Source organism: Anas platyrhynchos, chromosome 2 (assembly GCF_047663525.1).
Source record: "Anas platyrhynchos isolate ZD024472 breed Pekin duck chromosome 2, IASCAAS_PekinDuck_T2T, whole genome shotgun sequence".
NCBI classification, from domain to species: domain Eukaryota; kingdom Metazoa; phylum Chordata; class Aves; order Anseriformes; family Anatidae; genus Anas; species Anas platyrhynchos.
Window position 1 is genome coordinate 6,599,992 of NC_092588.1, and position 22,364 is coordinate 6,622,355.

The following is a 22,364-nucleotide window of genomic DNA, read 5'->3' on the forward strand; positions in this document are numbered from 1 at the left end:
TTTAACATTTGCTGTATCTGCAAAGACTTACATGCAGCTCACTTCTGTCATTGTGTGCAATGAGGTCAGAAGGGTTGTTTGCAAACTGGGTAGGGCAATCAGAACCAAGGCTGATGAAGGTGGTTCTCATTCTCTCGAGACAGATATCCTGGGAAATCTCAGAGTGCTTCTAAAAAAGTGTATTTTCAGAGTGTATGCAATATATACTTAAAAAAATGAGATATTCATAAGGTGCTAGCTGTCACTTTCCATTTAGAAGAGCAGCTTGAGTGTTGTATGAAGTGCTTTTCTCTTGTAATGCAGTGGTTAGAGCACTGACCCAGGGGGAAGACATTCACCTTTCACTTTCTCCTTTGTTCGTTGTGTCGAATGTCGGCTGAATATGAGCCAGCAGTGTGCTCAGGTGGCCAAGAAGGCCAACGGCATCCTGGCTTGTATCAGAAACACTGTGACCAGCAGGGCTAGGGAGGTGATCGTCCCCCTGTACTCGGCTCTGGTGAGGCCGCACCTCGAGTACTGTGTTCAGTTTTGGGCCCCTCGCTACAAGAAGGACATCGAGGTGCTTGAGCGGGTCCAAAGAAGGGCGACGAAGCTGGTGAGGGGCCTGGAGAGCAAGTCCTATGAGGAGCGGCTGAAGGAGCTGGGCTTGTTCAGCCTAGAGAAGAGGAGGCTCAGGGGTGACCTTATTGCTCTGTATAAGTACATTAAAGGAGGCTGTAGCGAGGTGGGGGTTGGCCTGTTCTCCCATGTGCCTGGTGACAGGACGAGGGGGAATGGGCTTAAGTTGCACCAGGGGAGTTTTAGGTTAGATGTTAGGAAGAATTTCTTTACTGAAAGGGTTGTTAGGCACTGGAACGGGCTGCCCAGGGAGGTGGTGGAGTCACCATCCCTGGAAGTCTTCAAAAGACGTTTAGATGTAGAGCTTAGGGATATGGTTTAGTGGGGACTGTTAGTGTTAGGTTAGAGGTTGGACTCGATGATCTTGAGGTCTCTTCCAACCTAGAAATTCTGTTCTGTTCTGTTCTGTTCTGTGATCAATCAATACCCAGTGGTGGTGCCTGAGGGAGGCTTAACCCTCCATTTCTCATCAAGCTGCTTCCTGGCAGAGCCAGAAAAAAATTAAAGATCAGTGGACTTTAAATATACTGAAGAAACATGACTGTGTTCACTGACAGCTGGTACAACAACAGAATGAACCTATTTCCAAATGTTTTTGGGGAAAAAATAAAAATAATAATAATTATTATTATTACTATTAAAAGAAAAAAAAAAAAGTTAGAGTAAGACAGCTGGCTCAATAGCTCATGAGTGTAGAACTCTGAAAAATACAGAATTATCTTTCAATGTTATCCATATATAACACCCCTTGGTAGTGTAAGCCCAGGCTTGCCTAAAATCACTTCATCCAATAATCAGAGTGAGATCCTTATAAAATACCAATCCAAATCTTGATGTCAGCTATGATTCATGGCCTTTGATACAGCAGGTAAATTAACAGAAAGTGAGATTTATTTAATGCTACATAACAAGCCTTGGGGTTAGGAGTCCAAGCTCTTTGACACAGTCAGCCTTAGTCATTAGAAGGAAGCTATTTCAGTAATGAATTATTACAACTCTGGGAGTACTTTGGTCATGGTTCATCACCGTGGTTCACTGTAGACCTTAATAGTGCCTTACAGTGTCAATATGTGCTTTATTTAAAGTTCCTATCAGTTTAGCTGCTCAGAAAGGATGAAATTCACCCCTATGCAGCAGACAAGAACATGGTCTATTTATCATGCAAGTCCCACATGAATCCTTAAAATGTGTTTTAACTTAATGAAAGTGACATATAAACCTTCTCTGAAGTCTTTTGCACTCAGCTGGACTTTACCTGTGAATAAGAAAACACCAATTCACAAATAAGTTATTTTATGGAAAAGTTCAACCTTGGTTAGAATAGTTAAATGACATGAATATTTCCTCCAGCCTTACCTACAATATCTAGATATTGTGTGTCAGTATAGATTTGAATAAACAAATTTGGAAAATAATGGCAGGCAATGAATAGTAAAGATGGAGGTGTTTTGTTTGTTTGTTTTAGATTAATTGGCTTGTTTTAATAACTTAAAGCCAAAGAATTCAACATCAGGCATACACCTTCAGCATTGTGGCCAGAAAATCAAAGTAATTGCTATAAAATACTTAAATGTTAACTTTTTTTTTCTTTCTCTGTTTCATTCCCTTTCATTTCTTTGTTCTTTTGTTATTTACTTGCCAGAGCTACACATACAAGTGGGGTTTCAATGAGTAATTTGTGTAAAAGTAAGAGTGTTCAGTGACCTCCTCTACTCAAAATGATTTTCCTAGATAAAAAAGATTATTTTTTTTTACCTTGTGCACTATTTTTTAAAATTTTAAATATTCTTTGAATGTTAAGATGTTATTTTTTAAAAACAAAGTCATGTAACTGGCTTGTATAAGAAACGGTGTGGCCAGCAGGGCTAGGGAAGTGGTTATCCTCCTGTACTCAGATCTGGTGAGACCGCACCTTGAATATTGTATTCAGTTTCAGGCCCCTCGCTACAAGAAGGATATCGAGGTGCTCCAGCGAGTGAGGGGTCTGGAGAACAAGTCTTACGAGGAGCAGCTGAGGGATCTGGGATTGTTCAGCCTGGAGAAGAGGGGCAACCTTATCGCACTCTACGATATTGCTATCGTCCTCTCAAATATTACTATCGTACCTTAAAGGAGGCTGTAGAGAGGTGGGGATTGGTCTGTTCTCCCACATGCCTGGTGACAGGATGAGGGGGAATGGGCAAAACTTGTGCCAGGGGTGTTATAGGTTGGATATTAGGAAGAACTTCTTTACTGAAAGGGTTCTTAGGCATTGGAATGGGCTGCCCAGGGAAGTGATTGAGTCACCATCCCTGGAAGTATTTAAAAGACATTTAGATGTAGAACTTAGGGATACAATTTAGTAGAAGACTTATTAGTGTTAGATCAGAGGTTGGACTAGGTGATCTTGGAGGTCTCTTCCAACCTAGATGATTCTGTGATTCTGTGAACTTCATTCTATTTTATTTTATTTTATTTTATTTTATTTTATTTTATTTTATTTTATTTTATTTTATTTATTTTATTTTAATATAATCTAATATCAAATTGCACTCTAAACTGAAACTTCTCCCTTAGAAAATTAATTTTTCTATTTCCATCACTTTTTGTGGGTTCACTTATCCCAGTCAGCTTAACAATCCCCTAAACAACTCTTAAGTCCTAGAAATGTATTTGTTGAGTTTAAGCTCACAGTATTCAAAATAACATTAAAAACAAACAAACAACAAGAACAGGTGTTTTGGAAAAGATATATTAAACTGAAGCAATCACAGGCTCTTTTCTACACAAGTTTTATATTAATTTTACTTTTGTTCTCAGTCTGCTGGTTTACTAAGAAAATGATAACAAACATAACCAAGTGGTATTAACAACCACTGCAAAATGAAATGTATTGATACATAAATTTATTTATTTATTTATTTATTCATGTATGTCTGCTGGAAACTATCATAAAAGATGAAACAGGAATTTTCCTGTTTATTTTACTGGAATCTAAGGAGTCAATTCCTTTTATTCCTTGTAGACTAAATTATTGCTACAAAAGCCAATATATTTATAGCTATATGTATCTTCTGCTACACTGTTAAGAGTGATAAAATACCCATGGGAAGAAATTGGACTTAAGAAAAACTCATCACTTCATATCCCTTTTCTCTCAAAGCACTTTGCCTTAGACTGTCTAAGAGATGCACCTAGGATAACATAATGGAGAGAAGCCAGCCTTTACAGAATTCAGAAGTGTAAAGTTGAGGTTTAAATAAGTGACGTTTCTCCATACATGTCCACCAAGAAGTAGTATGCTAAATACAATGTGGTGCCAAGTCTGGTGGGAGGCTATAAATTAGTGGTGTACCCCAGGGGTCAATACTGGGTCCAGTCCTGTTTACATTCTCATTAATGATCCGGATAATGGGGTAGAGTACACCCTCATTAGGTTTCCGGATGAAACAAAGATGTGAGGAGTGGATCATAGAATCATAGTTGTTATGCCAGAAGGTCATGCTGCCATCCAGAGAGATCTGGACAGGCTGAAGAAATGGGCTGACAGGAACCTCATGGAGTTCAATAAGGAGAAGCACAAAGACATGCACTCATCAGTCCCAGTGCACCAGAACATGCTGGTGGCCATGCAGCTGGAAAACAGCTTTGCAGAAAAGGACCTGGTGGTCTTGGTGAACTTCAAGTTGAACATGAGCCAGAAATGTGACCTCACTTCTAAGAACGCTAAAGTGTTCTCGGCTGCATTAAGTAAATTACTGCTAGCAGGTCAAAAGAGATAATGCTTCCCATGTATGCGGAACTGGTGAGGCTGCACCTGGAGTACTGTGTCCAGTTCTGGGCTCGTTGGTATAAGAGAGACACAGACATGCTAGAGAGAGTCCAATGCAGGGCCACAAAGATGACCAGGGGACTGGAGCACCTCTCCAAGGAGGAAGACTGATAGAGCTGGGATCACTCAGCTTGAAGAAGAAAAGACTCAGGGGGGATCTCAACTCATCTACAAATACCTGAACAGAGCGTGCAAAGAGGATGGAGCCAGGCTCTTTTCAGTGGTGCCCAGTGACAGGACAAGAGGCAATGGACACAAACAGGAACACAAGAGGTTCCATCTGAACATCACAAAGAACTTCTTTACTGTGCAGGTAACAGAGTAATGGAGTAACAGAGTAAAGGTAGTGCAGAGAAGTTGTGGAATCCCCTTTCTTTGAGATATTCAAAAGCTGTCTGGACACAGTCCTGGGCAAGATGTTCTGGGTGGCCCTTCTTGAGATGGGATGTTAAAGTATATGACCTCCAAAAGTCCCTTTCAACCTCAAAAAAAAAAAAAAATGTACTTCCAGAAATTAACAGCTAAAAGAAAAAAAAAAAAAAATGGAGTCACAAGGTGAGCTCTTCAGTTTTCAGCCCTTATATCAGATTCCTGTTCATGTAAGGTAGCAATCACTTCCTATCATGAGCTCTTAGTTGCTTAGTTGCTTTTGAAACTAAAGTCATAAAACAAAGTTCAATCTTTACAATCATGTTCTAAGACTAACAGGCCAAACCCATTACTACTGCTTTACTATGCCACGGGAAATAAGCATACTGTACTGAGACAATATGCTTCTGACAATGTTCATAAAAGACTGCTTTACAAATATTGCTATCGTTTTTTGTCTCTCTCTCCCCTGTGTTTCAGTCTCCCTACCCTATGATCTGGGATTCCTCTCTATAATATTTTTTACTCCATTTTTCAACCCAATCTTTTGTTTTCCTCACACATTAATCAGTCCTCTCCACTATAGTGCTCTCACCCTTATTTTCATACCATATCTTGACCATCTTTCAAACACCTAAGCACTTCCAGCCTCTTACATTTGTGCTTATTCCAGCTTCTAATAGGACTAGCATAGTTACTATGAAGAATCATCTCAGCTATGATGCTGCAACATCCTAAACAGATGCAGGGGGATTCACAGAATCACAGAATCATCTAGGTTGGAAGAGACCTCCAAGATCACCTAGTCCAACCTCTGACCTAACACTAACCAGTCCTCCACTAAACTGTATCACTAAGCTCTACATCTAAATGTCTTTTAAAGACCTCCAGGGATGGTGACTCAACCACTTCCCTGGGCAGCCCATTCCAATGCCTAACAACCCTTTCAGTAAAGAAGTTCTTCCTAGTATCCAACCTAATCCTGTTACACTTTAGAGTTCCATCCAGCTCAAAGGATTACAAGATCTGCATCCTGCTTGTTGTGCAGAAATTTGAATGAAAATCAGGATTTGAAGTTAAATAAGGGCTCAATTTATTATTCCACAATAATAATAATAGTAATAAAAATAGTAATAATAGATAATCTGTTGCATTCAGAAATTTGAGCCTTGCAAAGATCTCCCAGAAATGCAATGAGGTATTTTCTTGTTCAGGTTTTAAGAGCATTTATAATTTCATCATATACCTCTGGAGTCTCCAGTACAAAGTGATGCGTGAGAAAAAGAGCAATTAGATCTGAAATGTACCATCTATCGTCTTAAATATCTCAATAAAAACTTCACATATTCACCTTAATTTCAAGACAATTACCTGTGGAATACCCCCAGATCTTGTTGCACAGCATTTGTCATCTCTCTGAAACATGGCCTATTTATTTCAGCTGTTCCCTGAAGCTGAAATACTACAGTATTTGATTCCTTTACCTAATATTCCTACATTTTAGAGATATGAATGTTTAAATGAACAATGTTTTAGTTCAAGACACTCTCACACAAACTTATTGGTAAGACCACAGTCACACACAGCTGACTGTCACTCAGGTGTTTATGGAGGCAGAAATAAAAATCCCATTCCACCTGACTGCTAATCAATCCTTGTCACTCCACCAACTTCTTTTATCTGATAAGTCCCCCTGTGGATAAGAGAATGAAAAGAAACAAACAAACAAACAAACAAACAAAAATCCCATAAATGGAGGCCCTGCAGCCCAGATCAGCAGACTGAAGGAAACAGCACTGAACTGATCTTGGCAGCCACAGGATTTCAGGCCAGAACAAGTCACTCAAACAAGCACCACAGCCAGAAGTGGTTGGCCCATTTCTCCAGCACACCAGCAGCCCTATGCTATAGGCACTGGTCCTTGGACCCTTTCTCCAACATGTCCTTTTGTTCATTCAAACTACTCTCATCATCCAGATTTATGTCTTTTCTTGCCCTTCTCACCTCTCACTGGAGCCAATCCTCATTATAAACACTGTCACACTGAAACAAACCCAGTATCTCATGCCATCTGGCTATGATCCATCAGTGCAGACCTGGTCTGTAAGAGCTAGCCAGGAAGGTAGCTAATCCATCACAGGTGGCCTGGGCATTATTCCCATTAAAGTCTCATCTGGTTTATGACAGATCTAAATTATATCCAGAAGGCTGTCCACAACATTGTGATCCTCAAGACTGAGACTGCACTCCAGTCCAGGCTCCCCATGATCATCCAAGCTACACATATTTGTTCAAGTCCTGTGCTAAATTGGGATCAAGTCAACTTTCTGTCTTCTTGACAGGGAAAGAGGGACGTAGCTTGGGTATTGGCCATAGCTTGAGATTCACAGATAGCTGCTGGGCAGATACAGCCAGCACAACATCCTGTCCTGTTATAGATGGTATCTAGATATAACAATGACTTTTTTTCCCTCTTCTCAGATGATATATAGGGTGAGCTTTTAAACACCAATATGTCCCTACAGACAGATCCCAGACCTCTTCTGATCTGTTTTGAATGGTTTGTCGCTGGTATTTCTGAGAACAATTAAAAGCCACAAAAGACTTTTGAAGTAAAATGAGTGTCTTGGCCAGATGTATGAGGTGATTCAACAAGCAAAAGAATACCAGGGTCTACCAGGGTCTCTGGAGTATGCACTGGAGAGACAGCTCAAGGGGCATTTCTAGACCTTGAGAAGTTTTAGGAGTTTTGCTGTCACTCCCAGAAGTCACTTTCTGGTGCTTATGTGGATGCTGCCCTTGCTGCTCTCCAGTTTGCTGGCAGAAATGAGGAATGGAGGAGAATAAAGCTCTTCTAGAAACAGGGACAGAACGATAATTAGATTGCATATTTCTGGCATGTGTAAACATAGATAATATTCATTGCACCAAATACAAACTTTTATATTTCTTCAGTGATTCTGCCATGAAGATAAATGGAGGATTTTAGCACCTTTCCTTATGGGAAAGTTAACTTACTATGTTGTTTTATATATACATATATATATATATGTATGTATATATTTATTTAATGCCTGAACATTTTGGTCTACAGTTTTGACTCCCAAATCATATTTTTTCAGTCTTAGCCAATGCTCTGATTCAATGAAGAAGGTTGTCAGAAACAATCCCAGACAGACTGATGGTAGAGTGTTTACCTTGGTAGAACGGTACTCCTCGCTTAACTTCATCTTAGTGTGTCTGAACCCCCAAATGAAGTCCTCCATCCTAAATCTTGCATGTTTGTAATACTGAACTAAATTGACCTGGGAACCAATTTAGTTCAGTACTACATACTGAGTAATTCAATTTGCTTCCTAAACTCTTAAACAAACATCAGTCTTTACTAGCACTTTCTTCATATCTACCTGTTTTTCTCTTAGCCTCTGTCCACAGTGGCAAATGAAATGTCTGCAGGTCTTGCAGGTTTTGTCTTGCAGGTTTTCTCTTGCAGGCAATGGGCACAAAGAGAACACAAGAGGTTCCTTCTGAACATCACAAAGATCATTTATACTGTGTGGGTAACAGAGATATGGAACAGGTTGCCCAGGGAGGTTATGGAGAAAGTCTCCCTTCTTTGAGACATTCAAAAACTGTCTGGACACAGTCCTGGGCAAGATATTCTGGGTGGCCCTGCCTGAGATGGGTTGTTAGACCATGTGACCTCCAGCAGTCCCTTCCAACCTCAACCAGCCTGTGATGCTGTGATTCTGTTTTCCACTTCCTTCTTGTATGTCTTATTGTTGTAGAGCTTATCTTGTAATTTTCCTGAGGAAACAAATATATTTAATCAGTTAACTGTCAGTTTTTTTTATTTTATAAGGATTTTCTAGGATGTGTGGCCATTCATCCCCTGGGTAACATCTTTGCCAGAATATAATCAACTGCCCAGTGAGGACAATGCAAAGCGAGAGTTTGGTAAGTATGAAGTGAAGGAAAGAAGATAGCATGACTACAGCATACTCATTCATCAAAAGAATATATTTGAGCTTTGTAGGGAAAACTTGCTGAGCAAGCTTGGTATCAAAATATCTGTGGGCACATTCTGAGTTCATTATCCCATAAACTGTAAAGGTTGGAAGGAAGGTAAGAAGTTTGTTTTAAGGTGTTCTATGGGAGAAAACATGGTATAAGCCCAGTCCTTCTGACATGAGTGCACAGTTTACATTGGTTTCCAGTGAGTAAAGAATAAGTATATTACAGCCTGAACTACCCTCATGGGACTGTTGTCTGGAACAGCACTGAATTAGACAAAACTGGCCTGAAGTGTCCTGTCCACCAATTTTGATGGCACGGCTCCTGCTGGGCTAGCAAATGTTCTGCAACATGCAGCAGATTGTGACAATGCATATGACCTTTGGGACACTGCTGTGCAACTGTGCAAGTGAATATTTTAATTTTTTTTTTCCTGAAGATCCCAGCTGGAGAGTGTGAGCCAGTGTTTTCTAGGTGGGATACATGACACAGAACATGAAGGGGTTTCTGATATTTGCCATGAACTCTTGGTGTCCTGATACTGTGGGTGTTCCTGTCTGAAATGGAAGGGGATATCAACTTTGCTCAAGGCAGAGAAAGGGAAATCTGGTGACTTGTCTATGATCCACATGCCCAACAAAACGTTAATATCCATTATAGTCCATCAAGTGCTGTGATTGAGTGATAACATTTAAATTCATATACTTATAAATCCCTTCATGCAGAAAATATATATTTATTAAAGTATATGCCATTTTGGTCATTGGATAGTTGAGGAAGATTGAGCTAGCAATATTGTTGGTTGTTACCACCATAGATACAGTTTGTGCCTAAACTCCAAATGGAACTGAATTCAGCTAGAGAAGTGAAAGGCAACAAGGAGGGCTTCTGTAAGTACATCAGTGATGAAAGGAAGACTAGGTAAAATGCAGGCCTGATGTTGAATGAAACAGGGGACCTTGTTAAAAGGAAGAGTGAAAAGGTTGATGTACTGAATGCATTCTTTGTCTCAGTCTTTTCTGGCAAGACCATCATGTTTCAGGAATCCCAGGTCCTGGAGACCAAGGAGAAAGACTGGAGCAAGGAAGATGTGTCTTTGGTGGAAGAGTATCAGGTCAGGGAATACTTAAGCATAGTGGGCATACATAAGTCCATGGGTCTTAATGGGTTGTACCCACAAGTGCTAAGGAAGATGGTCTGGGTGGACAGACTGTAAGGTAGATTGAAAACTGGATGAATGGCTGACCCTAGAGGATGGTGATTAGTGTTGAAAAATCAGTTTGGAGGCTAATGCCTATCACTGTACCCCAGGGTTCAATACTGGGTCCAGTCCTGTTTAACATCTTGAAAAATTATCTCAGCCATTCTGTGATTCCATGATACAACAAGCAGAAGCCAGTGATGAACAGGACTCACCAGCATTACCTTATTACCTTCAGCCAGTAAACCTGGTGGGCTTAAGATGCGAACTGATCAGAACATAAACTTAACACAGATGTAGCCTAGTAGACACTGGAACAAGTGTGAGCCCATAGTTCCATTATAGAGAAGCACCTCTGTGCTAGAAGGACACATTAAACTCAGTCATCCACCTTCAGTAACTTTATATCATATCACTGCCCATCAGAACACATAGAATATAAACTTTGATGACAATTTTCTATTGAATCTACTTCATGAAGATTTTTTAAATAAAATTATTTTTATTATTATTGAAATTACATTTTATATTTTTATTATGTTATTGAATCTGAACAACTCAGATCCAATAACATGAATATGGATCAAAATATTTTGGTCAAAATCTTTTCATGGATGCTGTTCACTTTATTTCCAATTCCTCCTATTTGTCATCACACACCAAGAACAGAAACTGAAAAAGGACACAAATTCTGTTGAAGATAGAAGACTGCCACATCATCAAGTTAATAGACTTACTATCCTATCTCCTGCTAACATTTAAAAAATAAACTATTTTGTTTCATCTATGTTGTACAAGATGAATGATGAACTATATTGCTGTTCATCTATGTTGTGAATTTATGACAAAAAGTTGATTTGATTTTGTCAAATGGTACTGATAGATAGAAGAGATAGTTTAGCATCAGTAATATATAATACTAGTATACCAGCATCATTTTTTTTTAAAGGATGCAAGATAGGAATATGAAAAACAGATTACTTAAGGTAAAAGAAAATCAGAACCAAATTATTTGTATTACAAGGTAGGGTACAAGGTTTGCTTCTAGCTTTTTAAAACAAATGTCAAATCCCATATCTTTTAACATTATTAATTTCCTGTTAATGCTAGAAAATTGTAGAAGCATCAGAAAACAAACAAATTTAGCTGTCTCTTGTTTACAGTATAGTAGAATATTCTCCTTGGTATTCAACTTCTCACGCTATTTTATTGTTATAACTTCAATGAAGTTATAACTTCAATGTCCTTCAAAACCGACAATTCAGACTATCAGTTAAATTTATGTTCTCTCTCACCATTTCTGCAAGATTTTAGTGGCAATCTTGTGACTAATTATTATAATTTAATTATAATTAATTGTTTGCCTCTGTCTGCCTCTGGCTTTGTTAAGGAGATATTTCTGTATGAATGAAACAGCATACAGTCTAACATTACCTTCTGTAGCATGCATTACAATATTTGTTACCTAATTTGATTAAATTCATATGGTAAGACCTGTGATTTGATTATTAGCAAGAGAGCCACAAGTTCCTTAAGAGATGAAATAAATGGTGCTAACAAAATAAATTAAATTATTTTATTATATTTTTTGATTCTTGCTTCCATCCTGGATGCAGGGGAAAGCAGCATGACAATTTCTTTTTCAGTTGCACAATCAAGCTGACAGCTATAACTGTAGTGAAAGTGCATCTTAGAAAGTTGTTTCTGAAAATAACAAGACCACTTATCAGCATTTTCAGCAAGAAGTGTCTTAAGTTCATCCAGGACTTTTAAGAGAAATTATTGGTTTCTACTTTTTCCAATCTTGTTTTCTTAAAACACATTTACTGTAAATATTGTATTCATTGAATGTCCACCACACATCCCGTGGGAACTGGTCATCCCTAAAAGGGATGTGCCCCAGAATTGTTTGGTGCATATTAAAACCTTGATTTAACTATTCGGATTTTTCTTAAACCTGATGGTAAGTGACTAATCACAGAATTTCACTTTTCTGAACGTTTGTAGCTTATTCTAACCAGAAAAATAAATAAATACATAAATAAAACAAAAAACTACCCTTACCCCTCTAGTCTTCCCCACAATAACACTTAACAAGCTAATATTCTATTTTTTTCATGTCTTTGTAAATTTACTGGCATTAGTAAGAGAAGTCCTTCTGTCAATGCCTCCTAAAATACTTTGGGTGAACTCACTGCCAGCTCAACACAGAAGTGGTTTAGCATTTGGCACAAGAGAATACTTATTTTTTTGTTAGAGTTTTCCCAAAACTAGATCTGGAGCCAGACTGTAAGTCAGCAGACAAGGGTTAATTTGTCTTCTTGCTTTGCTAATTCTGGGGAGCAAGAAAGAGAGTAACTGATTATTCCTAAATGGGACCATGTACAATATATGTATAATGTATTATACATTATATTATTACATTATATTATACATAATAATATTACATTATATTATATTATACATTAGACAGCAAGTTGAATATGAGCCAGCAGTGTGCCCTGGCAGCCAGGAGGGCCAACCATGTCCTGGGGTGCATCAAGCACGGCATCGCTAGTAGGTCGAGGGAGGTGATTGTCCCGCTCTACTCTGCGCTGGTGAGGCCTCACCTCGAGTACTGTGTGCAGTTCTGGGCACCACAGTATAAAAAGGACATGAAACTGTTGGAAAGTGTCCAGAGGAGGGCTACGAAGATGGTGAAAGGCCTGGAGGGGAAGACGTACGAGGAACGGCTGAGGGCACTGGGCCTGTTCAGCCTGGAGAAGAGGAGGCTGAGGGGAGACCTCATCGCAGTCTACAACTTCCTCGTAAGGGGGTGTCGAGAGGCAGGAGACCTTTTCTCCATTAACACCAGTGACAGCACCTGCGGGAACAGGGTTAAGCTGAGGCAGGGGAAGTTTAGGCTTGACATCAGGAGAGGGTTCTTCACAGAGAGGGTGGTTGCACACTCGAACAGGCTCCCCAGGGAAGTGGTCACTGCACCGAGCCTGTCTGAATTTAAGAAGAGATTGGACTGTGCACTTAGTCACATGGTCTGAACTTTTGGGTAGACCTGTGCGGTGTCAAGAGTTGGACTTGATGATCTTTAAGGGTCCCTTCCAACTCAGGATATTCTATGATTCTATGATTCTATGATTCTATATTTTTAATTAATGTATAATGTTTAATAATAACAACCAAAACAAAAACACCACACCAAACTAAACAAATCAAATGTACAGGTTATGTTTATTTTAGTTTCAAACCTTTGAATGCCATTTTCTACAACTTAATTGTCAGTTATAGCAACATGCAAAGTACAATTCATGTTATCCTGATTTTCATTGATGCCCATAATAAATTATTACTCTGATGAATTGCAGCTGTTTTCTCCCAGGAAGAAAGGGTTGGGGGAGCGGTAGAAAAAAAGGATGGGGAGTAGTATACCACAGAACAGTGGAAGATCTCTTCGTACTCTCAGTAATGATAAAATTTATGCCTTAATGCTTGCAGGCAGGCTGTTTTGAAAAGGCCATGACACCTTTTGAATCTGTTCAAAATGACATGTTTTGAATCTATTCAAAATACTGAAACAGTTACATGCATGCAAGACATTTTCATGTATTCATGACATGACATTGAAATGAAATTATCAGATCTCCTGATTTCTCTCTAAGTACAAATTCCTATGTATGCTATGATTTCCCTAACAGTGCCATTTCATGATTGCAAGCTCTAGCCATCTCAATTTGCTTTGAACTTCTTTTCTTCTCTCATGTTTTACATTCACTTTAAACATGAGCTAGGCATATGTTAATGACACACAAGTAAAAAGAGAAAAGAAATCTGAGACTGTACCTGTAAGAGCCTCAACCTTAACAGGGTCAGGTTCATTTGCATGTATTGTTAAATTTTAGCTCAGCAGAAGGATACCAATGTTTTAAGAAAACTATGGGCTCTGGGCTCTACTTTTTAATGAACTCAAGAAATTTCTTTTGGAATTAGTTAAATTTGCCTTTGTTGCCTTGAGGTCAACACCTACATGCACACACTGCTGTAGTGCTTTCAGAGGAAAGAGTGCTGATATAGATAACGGCAAATCTTCCCACCCCTCCAACCCCTTCTTGTGTTCTGTACCCAAAACTTGTGCCAAATCATTCTGCAGAGATGTCTTATTTCACAGTTTACTGTACTTATTGTACAACAAATAAATTGTACTATGTTGTACTTATTTCACACTTATTTGTTGTTCATGTTCATATTTCATAGTTTCCACATCATCTGGATATGACTCTAAATCTTTCACAAAGGAATCAGAAATTGTGGAGTGAGTGCTGGAGAGGAATGGAAAACAAAGGTAGGCATCTGCACTTCCCCAAGGAAACCAAAGAAGGAACCTCCACTTCCCCAAAGAGCCCTGCAACCTCTTGCTGTGCACCTGCGACTGCCACTGAAGACTGTCATTACCTCCCATTGTCTGCACCTGCATTCACCTTAAGATCTCAAAAGCTGCTCTTGGAGTGAAGAAGTAGTGCTGCTCTTGGGAATGAAGAGTGCTCCTGGGCAATTCTTCTTCACAGGCAGCTGTGTAACCCAGCTTTCCAATTAAGTGCAGAAATGCTGAGTTTCCCTGTGATCTAAAGGGATTTACAGTCCAAGACTGTGAGCTAAGTTAGGGTGCTGTGGAAAGGAAGTGACTGTAGAGCAGCAGATGAAGGGAAGGAAATGAGGTAACTTAAATAAGGAAAATACTTGAGCATGTATTGCCTGTGCTGTTTTTATGTATTTTTATGTAGTGCTGTAGATCAATGCACTCCTGGAATAACAGGGTTATCACAGATTGCCAATAATACATCATAATAAGAGAGGTGTACTTCCTGTCATTTGATTTTCCTCAGACTACCAAAAAAGCCTAGGAATTAGATCTTCAAAGGTATCACGTGATAGCACACTCACTTTTTCCAATACAGCAAAAAAAGATCAATTTGCTTTCTGATGAAAGTGAATGCAGCAGCAGTACCTCTGTATAACCTTCTATTAAATACTGCTGAATGGATACATTTTCTCTGTGAGGTTTATCTCTTTCTTCTGAGTGATGGATTCTGACACATGTTCTCAAACTGAACCCTGACTGCTCTCTCCTAATATTATTTACCAAATTGTGACTACTTTCACATTTTACTGCAGTGCATTATTTTTTCTTGCAAACAGAAAGAAGGGAGAAAAAAAAAAAAAAAAAAAGAGAGAGAAAAAGAAATAAAATTTCATTTAGAAAATAAAAAAAAAAAAGATACACAGGGAATAACGTGTAGCTTCTTGTCAATGCTACTGAACTCACAATACTGCAGGCTAAAACCAAGAAAACTGTCTTATGATATACAGAAAGATTACTTTATGACTCTATAATTCTATTCCATAATAATATGTGGAATTATAGAATCATACAATGGTCTGGGTTGAAACAGACCTTTAAAGATCATCTAGTCCAATCCCCTGCCATAGGCAAGGACATCTTTCACTAGATCAGGTTGCCCAAAGTCCCATCCAACATGAGCTGGAATGCTTTCAAGGAGGAGTCATTCAGAACTTCTCTGGGCAACCTGGAAACACTGGAATGTGCCTCAACACACTCATAGTGAAGAATTTCTTCCTTATATCTACCGTCTCCTCTCAATTTAAATTTTTAATTTAAAAATGTAAATTTAATATTTATTTATTATATATTTTATATTTTTTTAATTTTAATTAAAAATCTCCTCTCTTTTAATTTAAAAACATTATCCCTTGTTCTATCACAACATGCCCTTGTAAAATGTCTCTCTCCATCTCTCTTATGAGACCCTTTCAAATATTGCAAGGCTGCCATAAAGTCTCCATGGAGCCTTCTCTTCTCCAGGCTGAACAACTCCAATTCTGCCTGTCTTCATGGAAGAGGTGCTCTAGCCCCCTGATCATCCTCATGTCCCTCCTCTGTACCTCTATACCTCTGTACATCTATGTCTTTCTTATGCTGGGGACCCCAGAGGTGGATGCAGTACTTCAGGATGTGTCTCACAAGAGCAGAGTAGAGGGGGGCAAACACCTTCCTCCACCGTTTGCCAAACCTCTTTTGATGCAGCCTGTGATCCTACTGGCTTTCTGGGCTGCAAGCAGGCATTACTGGTTCATGTCCAATACCCCCAAATCCTTCTCTGTAGGGCTGTTCTCAATGAGTTCTTCCCCCACTCTATACCTCTATCCTCTATAATTCCACATATTATTATGGAGTAGAATTATAAAGTCATAAAGTAATATTTCTATATATCATAAGACAGTTTTCTTGGCTTTAGCCTGTTTCACTCTAATTTTAAATGAAAAGAAAAAGATGAAATAATAAAAATTTTTAGAATTTCCTTTCTCTTACAGCAATAATTTTCAATTATTTTGTTTTCCTTCCCTTTGCTTGGTTCTGACTCAGCACCCACCATCCCACCGTCTAAACAGAAATTCTTCTAGGGACTTTACATTGATACCTTTCAGGGGAGAACACACAAAGAGAAAGGCAGCTGGCACAGGCTTGTAGGCCTCATCAACAAATAGCACTTGAAAATCCAGCCCAGGAGGTTTTACACTTTCCCCTTTGGCTGCCTGATTCCTGTCTGACAGAAAAAGATCAAGTGAAACTGTGTATTTTCTTTGTCTTCTTTAGAGCAGTCTGGTCCAGAGGGAAATTATTGTCTTATGGTTGTGAACAGGAAAAGTGGTTAACATAAGGCCCTTTAGTTATGGGGTCACCAGAGGGAATTTTGACACAAGCTTCTTTCAGGGTATAATCAGCTGAAAGGATATCTGCCTTAGTGTTTCTTCATGGCTACTAACACAAAAAATACTAATTTCTTCACTTACTAATACAAGAAAGATAAATACTACATTCTTGATATAATAATCTTTCAGAACACAAGCAGCTTGGTATGTTTCAGTTCATATGTATCATGTATTCCCTGAAGTAGTCTGTGCTGGTAACAACCTTTTAAGCCTTCGATCTTTGCTCTGTGTAGAAATGGAAGAGAGAATGCACGCCTTTGTGTAGGCTGACTTTAAATAACCCAAACTATGTTATTAGCAGTCCCAAATAAACTTAACTTAATTTCTGGGAAACTTTTCCTTCCACTCAGCCTCTGTATGCAGAATTTAATGTTTTTTGTATATATTCAGATCTGTCAAAAAACACAAGCATAAATTCTGCTCAAAAGCATAGTCATTTCAAGGCACATTATTCGATTACTTAAGGAATTTTGGTAGCAAGATGAAACTGATGTTCAAAAGTAAAGGGCTGGAGTTTTTGTTTGCTTTGAGCATTTGGAATTTAGTCACCTTGTTTTTTAAAGGAAATTCCAACATTTTCTTGAATTTTTTCTCGCGTTTTCCATTTTTTCTCTCTTCACCCAAAGAAAAGGTCATAAATCAAAACAAAAAAATAAAACAAAACAAAACAAAAACAAACAAACAAAAAAACGGAGTACAGTGGCATAGTGTAGCAAAGTTTTAACAAAAAGATGGAAATAATAATGGTTGAAATATGACTACCATACACTAGGATTAATATGGTAGAAAACTTCAGATGTGATGGAGCCAAGCTGTCTTCCTCTGTGGCATGATGTATAACAGGAGTCAGCAGCCCAGCATGAGAGATTCAGATTGGACACTAGGATAAATGACGTCACTTAGAAAGGCAGTGTATAGCATATCTATAGACACTCTGTCCATGGAGAGTTTCACATTTTAGAATGTCAAGCTCTCATAACCTGATCCACAGATCCTGATGTTAATGATACTCCTGACTCCAGAGGTTTCTTACAACCAGCATTGCTATGATTCCACTTCAACATGCCATGGAAAATACTGTAGAAAATCAAGAATTTATAAATTATATGGGGATTTCTTTCAAATCCTACAAAAAATAAATAAATAAATACAAACGACTTTTGAGCACAGATACACAAACAAGAATAATAATTTGCTCACATCTTATTTTGTAATGATGTATGATGAAAACTTGATAAATATTGTGCAATAGAAAATGAAATAAGAAAAATGCAATGATACAGGCTACAGTTACTAAACAAAAGTATTCTCATTTCCTTTAAAAACACAGGCCTCCTTACCCTCTAAGAGATATTTGCCACATGAGTGGTTTTGTTGCACTGGATACAAATGCAACCCATCTGGAGAAAATATCTCAGGGAACCAGCTGTTGAACCAGCAAGAAGGCTTTCTTTGGGCCTCTCTGTTCTGGCTGAGAAAATAGTAAGTCCCTTTAATTAGTATTCTGCTAAATAGAGTTTGGATTCCCATCCTGCTGTTGTATACAAGATGAAAAGGTACCCTCCATCCTTTCCACATCCCCAGGACACTACTTCACTGGATATAATAATTGCTAGAATGCATCTGTAATGACTACAGCTGGGCAACATTTTCCTAACAAACTAGAAATAATTTTCAAAGCTTTCAGCAATCTCGATCCAAATTCTGGCTGCATTTCAGCAAACCTGAGTCCATATTCTGGGCATAATTCTATGCCAGGTTTTGGCTGAAGCTTTTCCAGGAATGCCTTTGCCAGGAAGAGTTTTTCAATGTCATCTGGAAGTCACACTAGACAGTTGATTTTGTGGTTACAAAGAGTTAGGAAAGCCAAATTTGGGAGTTCCAGACTAGGTATATATTTTTTAGTCCTTTCAGAACAGAGATAAGATCCAAAACCCCTGAGTATGAGCCTACAGAACATAAACCAAGAGTAACAATAAAGTGTCCTTAAAACCATCTGGCACAGAAATCCTCTGTCTTAGATAGACTCAGCTGCATTTTCTTTGCTTGTATGTAATTAGGTCTTTATTTTTTAAGAGGACTGTTACAGGTAACTTTTTGCTTTTGCTTGTCTTTTCACAATAAATAAGTTTAAGCCCACAAATTCAAGACTATCCCCTGAGACAAGTTCAGTTAGCTATGAAGTGGAGGAGAAAACTCAAAGTGGAACAGAATGGTCCCTTTGCCTGACATGTCTCCTTCGATTTTCGTGCTTTACTTAGTTATCTGTACACAGCTGTCTAGGAAGCTGTAAACAAGCCTTAGATAGCCCTGCAGCCATAATACAGTTTCAGCCCTTCTTTCTTCAAAATATGCATTAGAAATATAAATGTATATGTGTGTGTATACATGGGGGGGGGGGGAGAGAGAGAGATTGAGAGGGGGGAGGAAAGACATGGACATTAATGAGGACTCAAGTCTCTTTAACAATAGAACAGAATATGGAGTTGGAATAAAACCAAACAAGTGAAAACTCTAAATTTTTCTTAAAATTATTCAGCTGTTATATCAGCTGTGCAGGTGGTGTGCATTCAGATATTTCAGCTGAATTAGCTAATAAATTCACAGAAATACAGGAAGCTTGGAAATTTCCAACTTAGATTTGGTATCAATCTTTTGGCATTTGACCTCTACAATTACTTGCTTGGTAAGGTTAATTTTCAATCCTTCTAAATAACAGAATGAATACCCTAAACAAAATAAATAAATAAAGTCCAAAATATGTATAGGATAGCAGATCAATGAGTGGTAAACTCTGTGAGTCTGGAGGAAAAAAAAAACATGCCAGTCAAAGTGAATTATTTTTCTTGAGTGAATGAAATTTAAAATAAAACAGAGAACATGCCGGTATTGTACTACAGCACTTGCTATAACATCACAGGAAATTTCATTCAAATCATTTTGGTAACAAAAATTGTCAGATAGAGCAGAAACAATCTGTGTTTTCCATGGAATATGATAGCACAGCAGAAAGTTGGTGGGATAAGTCCAGCACAGGAGTCAACTGTAGGCTCCGTCTTGTCAACCTCCCTAGTAGTGACCTGACAAAAGAAGGTAAGAAGCATGTAGAAGATATCTGAGGTGACAGATGCTACTAGCTCCCATAGATTCTAACAGAAAGGATCACTCAGCAACTCTATTCTGACAAAAATAAATAAATAAATAAATAATAATAATCTGCTATGAAAGTGCAAGTCAATATGCTGCTGTAGCACTTGGAAACATGGCTCCACATTGGGAATGATAGTGTTAATCTTAGCACTGCTGCAGATTTTAAGTATGACAGTGGGCCAGGACTCAACTTGTTTGAATGTCTTTTTTTTTTTCTCCAGCTGTTATATATTCAAAGAATGCAGAATGCAGAATAATGTTATTGTTCATGACAGGAAAGATTCCCATTCCGCATTTGCATAGCATATAGGATACCAGGACACGATCTGGTCCAAAGCTTCTGTCAACTCTTGTCATGCAAATAAAAATGGAACTCAAAAGCATGACACCAATTCAAATGGTCAAAATTTACTTACAGCTGCTCTAGCAAGAGGTTGGATTACTGTATGGTTGAACAACCACCATATGCTCCACGAATGAATATCCACAGTTCACCTCCACCTTCCCTGCATAGAGTTAATCATTTGTAAAGCTACATTTATTCAACATTCATCCAAATAAGGTACAGGAAATGGATTTTACCTACTTAAGAAAAATACATTTCAGTCTTTCCCACGTATTTGCAATTGTTTGACAAGAATCAGAAAAAAAATTCCAAGAGGGGTGGACTACTTAGGAAATAAATAAATAAATATATATATATATATATGTATATATATGTATATATATATATATATATCAGTGCTAGAATGCTAACACTAACAGGAAATTGTGGAAATAATATTAAATTTCAAGTTTTGCTGCATTCTCTTTCACTGAAAGTTGAATTACTTTATGTTTCATGCAGGGGGAGAGCTGAGTTGCCAGAAATTCATTATTAAGTTCAATAAGTATATTGCTTTATGGTAAATTGTTCATCTTGACTTACCTCTCTGACAAAGAATCTCCCTAGACCATCATTTTATTGACTACTGTCATCAACATGATTCAAGACTCAGAAGATATTTGAGCTTGGTCTGTACCCCAAATAGACTCTTAGCCAATAACTTCCATGAAATCATAAAACAGCAGACACACTTAGAAATAAGTGCAACGGTAAACAGCATGATACCATTTAAAGAAATAACATTTACAGAATAGCACGGACTCCTTGAGCCCAAAGCAGAATAAATAGAGGCAGCACATCTATTAGCTGCAAATGAATAAAACAGTATTTATAAAATGGGTAATTTGGATCTGATTAATGTTTATAAATGTGTTTATATAAGAATTGGATATTAACCTATAGCTTTAAAAGGTTTAATTAGCCTTGGAATATTGTCTCAGTGTACAATGAAAAATAACTAATTCACAAAGGAAAATGCAAAGGAAATCTGCAAGCCCAAATGAGGTCAATTAATTAAGCAATTTACATAAATTTAAATTGTTATTTTCAGGGCAATTTTGACATTTTGCACTTCCTATTCCCATCACACCAGCAAAAATACTTTTCTGTCACCCTATTTATATGATACATCAATCATCTCATGGGATCACACCAGAGCAGCACACACTGTATAACAGCTTCTACACACAAGCTTTCTGAACCGTGCAGAATCTAGCATTCCATTTCCAGCTGTACTATCTTATCACCAGCAGATGCATTTACAGGCTGTTATAGCTTCATTCTTACCTCCAAATGGAGAAAAGAATATGAAATATGACTTCATCTCCATCACATTTTTACACCCTGAATACCAAACAGATGGTAACAATTACAGATGGGAGGATATTTCTCACACAAGATGCCAAATGCTGCGTAACTCACCAATTGAAATCTGGAACAAGTCACTTAATGCATTTAGTTTATCCAGATCTGAGCTGGTGAAAAAGGGGAGAGAAATTTGGCCAAAGAGTTACGTACTACTCTGGGAATACTACAGCAGAAAACTCCTCCTAATACAGCTGCGTCCATACTGTGTTTTTTTTTTTCTTTGTTTTTTTTTTTCTTTTTCTTTTTCCCTATTATCTTTAGAACCAACACAACAAATTCAGTAACTCAGATTTAAGAGTGAAAGTAGCTTTCTCAAGAGTGGAGGTCCTTTTGTGGTAATTCCTGCGAATAAATATTTTCAGACTAGTGCCTAGCAGGAGTAAAAGGTGATTCCTCAATCTGCATTGCTCTGTACTGGTTGAACTGTGTCAATGTACCAGACTGAAGCCATGATTCAAGAGCTTATGGAGTGCAGAGAGTGCTGCTTCCCAGCATCACTGAAATTTCAGGTCCCTGGTGTGTCAACATCTCAGGACAGGCTGAAACAGGCTCTTCTCTCCTTTGGTCTTCAAATCCACAACCTCTTGCAAAAAAATGTATTTCTTTAGTTCATGTCTGCTTTTATGAGAATAATATGGGAGCTTTATCCAAGGCTGCGAAATAAA

At 38.1% G+C, this 22,364-nt stretch overlaps 1 long non-coding RNA gene across 1 annotated transcript in view; it reads left to right on the forward strand.

Annotated features, from left to right (window-relative positions):
- LOC113842930 (uncharacterized) overlaps window positions 1–20,607 on the forward strand; it is a 32,510-nt gene extending 11,903 nt beyond the window's left edge. Inside the window, exons 2-3 of the long non-coding RNA XR_003495861.3 lie at window positions 8,661–8,755; window positions 14,262–20,607. This is a non-coding gene — a long non-coding RNA (uncharacterized lncRNA). The remainder of the gene's footprint in view (window positions 1–8,660; window positions 8,756–14,261) is intronic.
- Window positions 20,608–22,364: the final 1,757 nt, after the last annotated feature.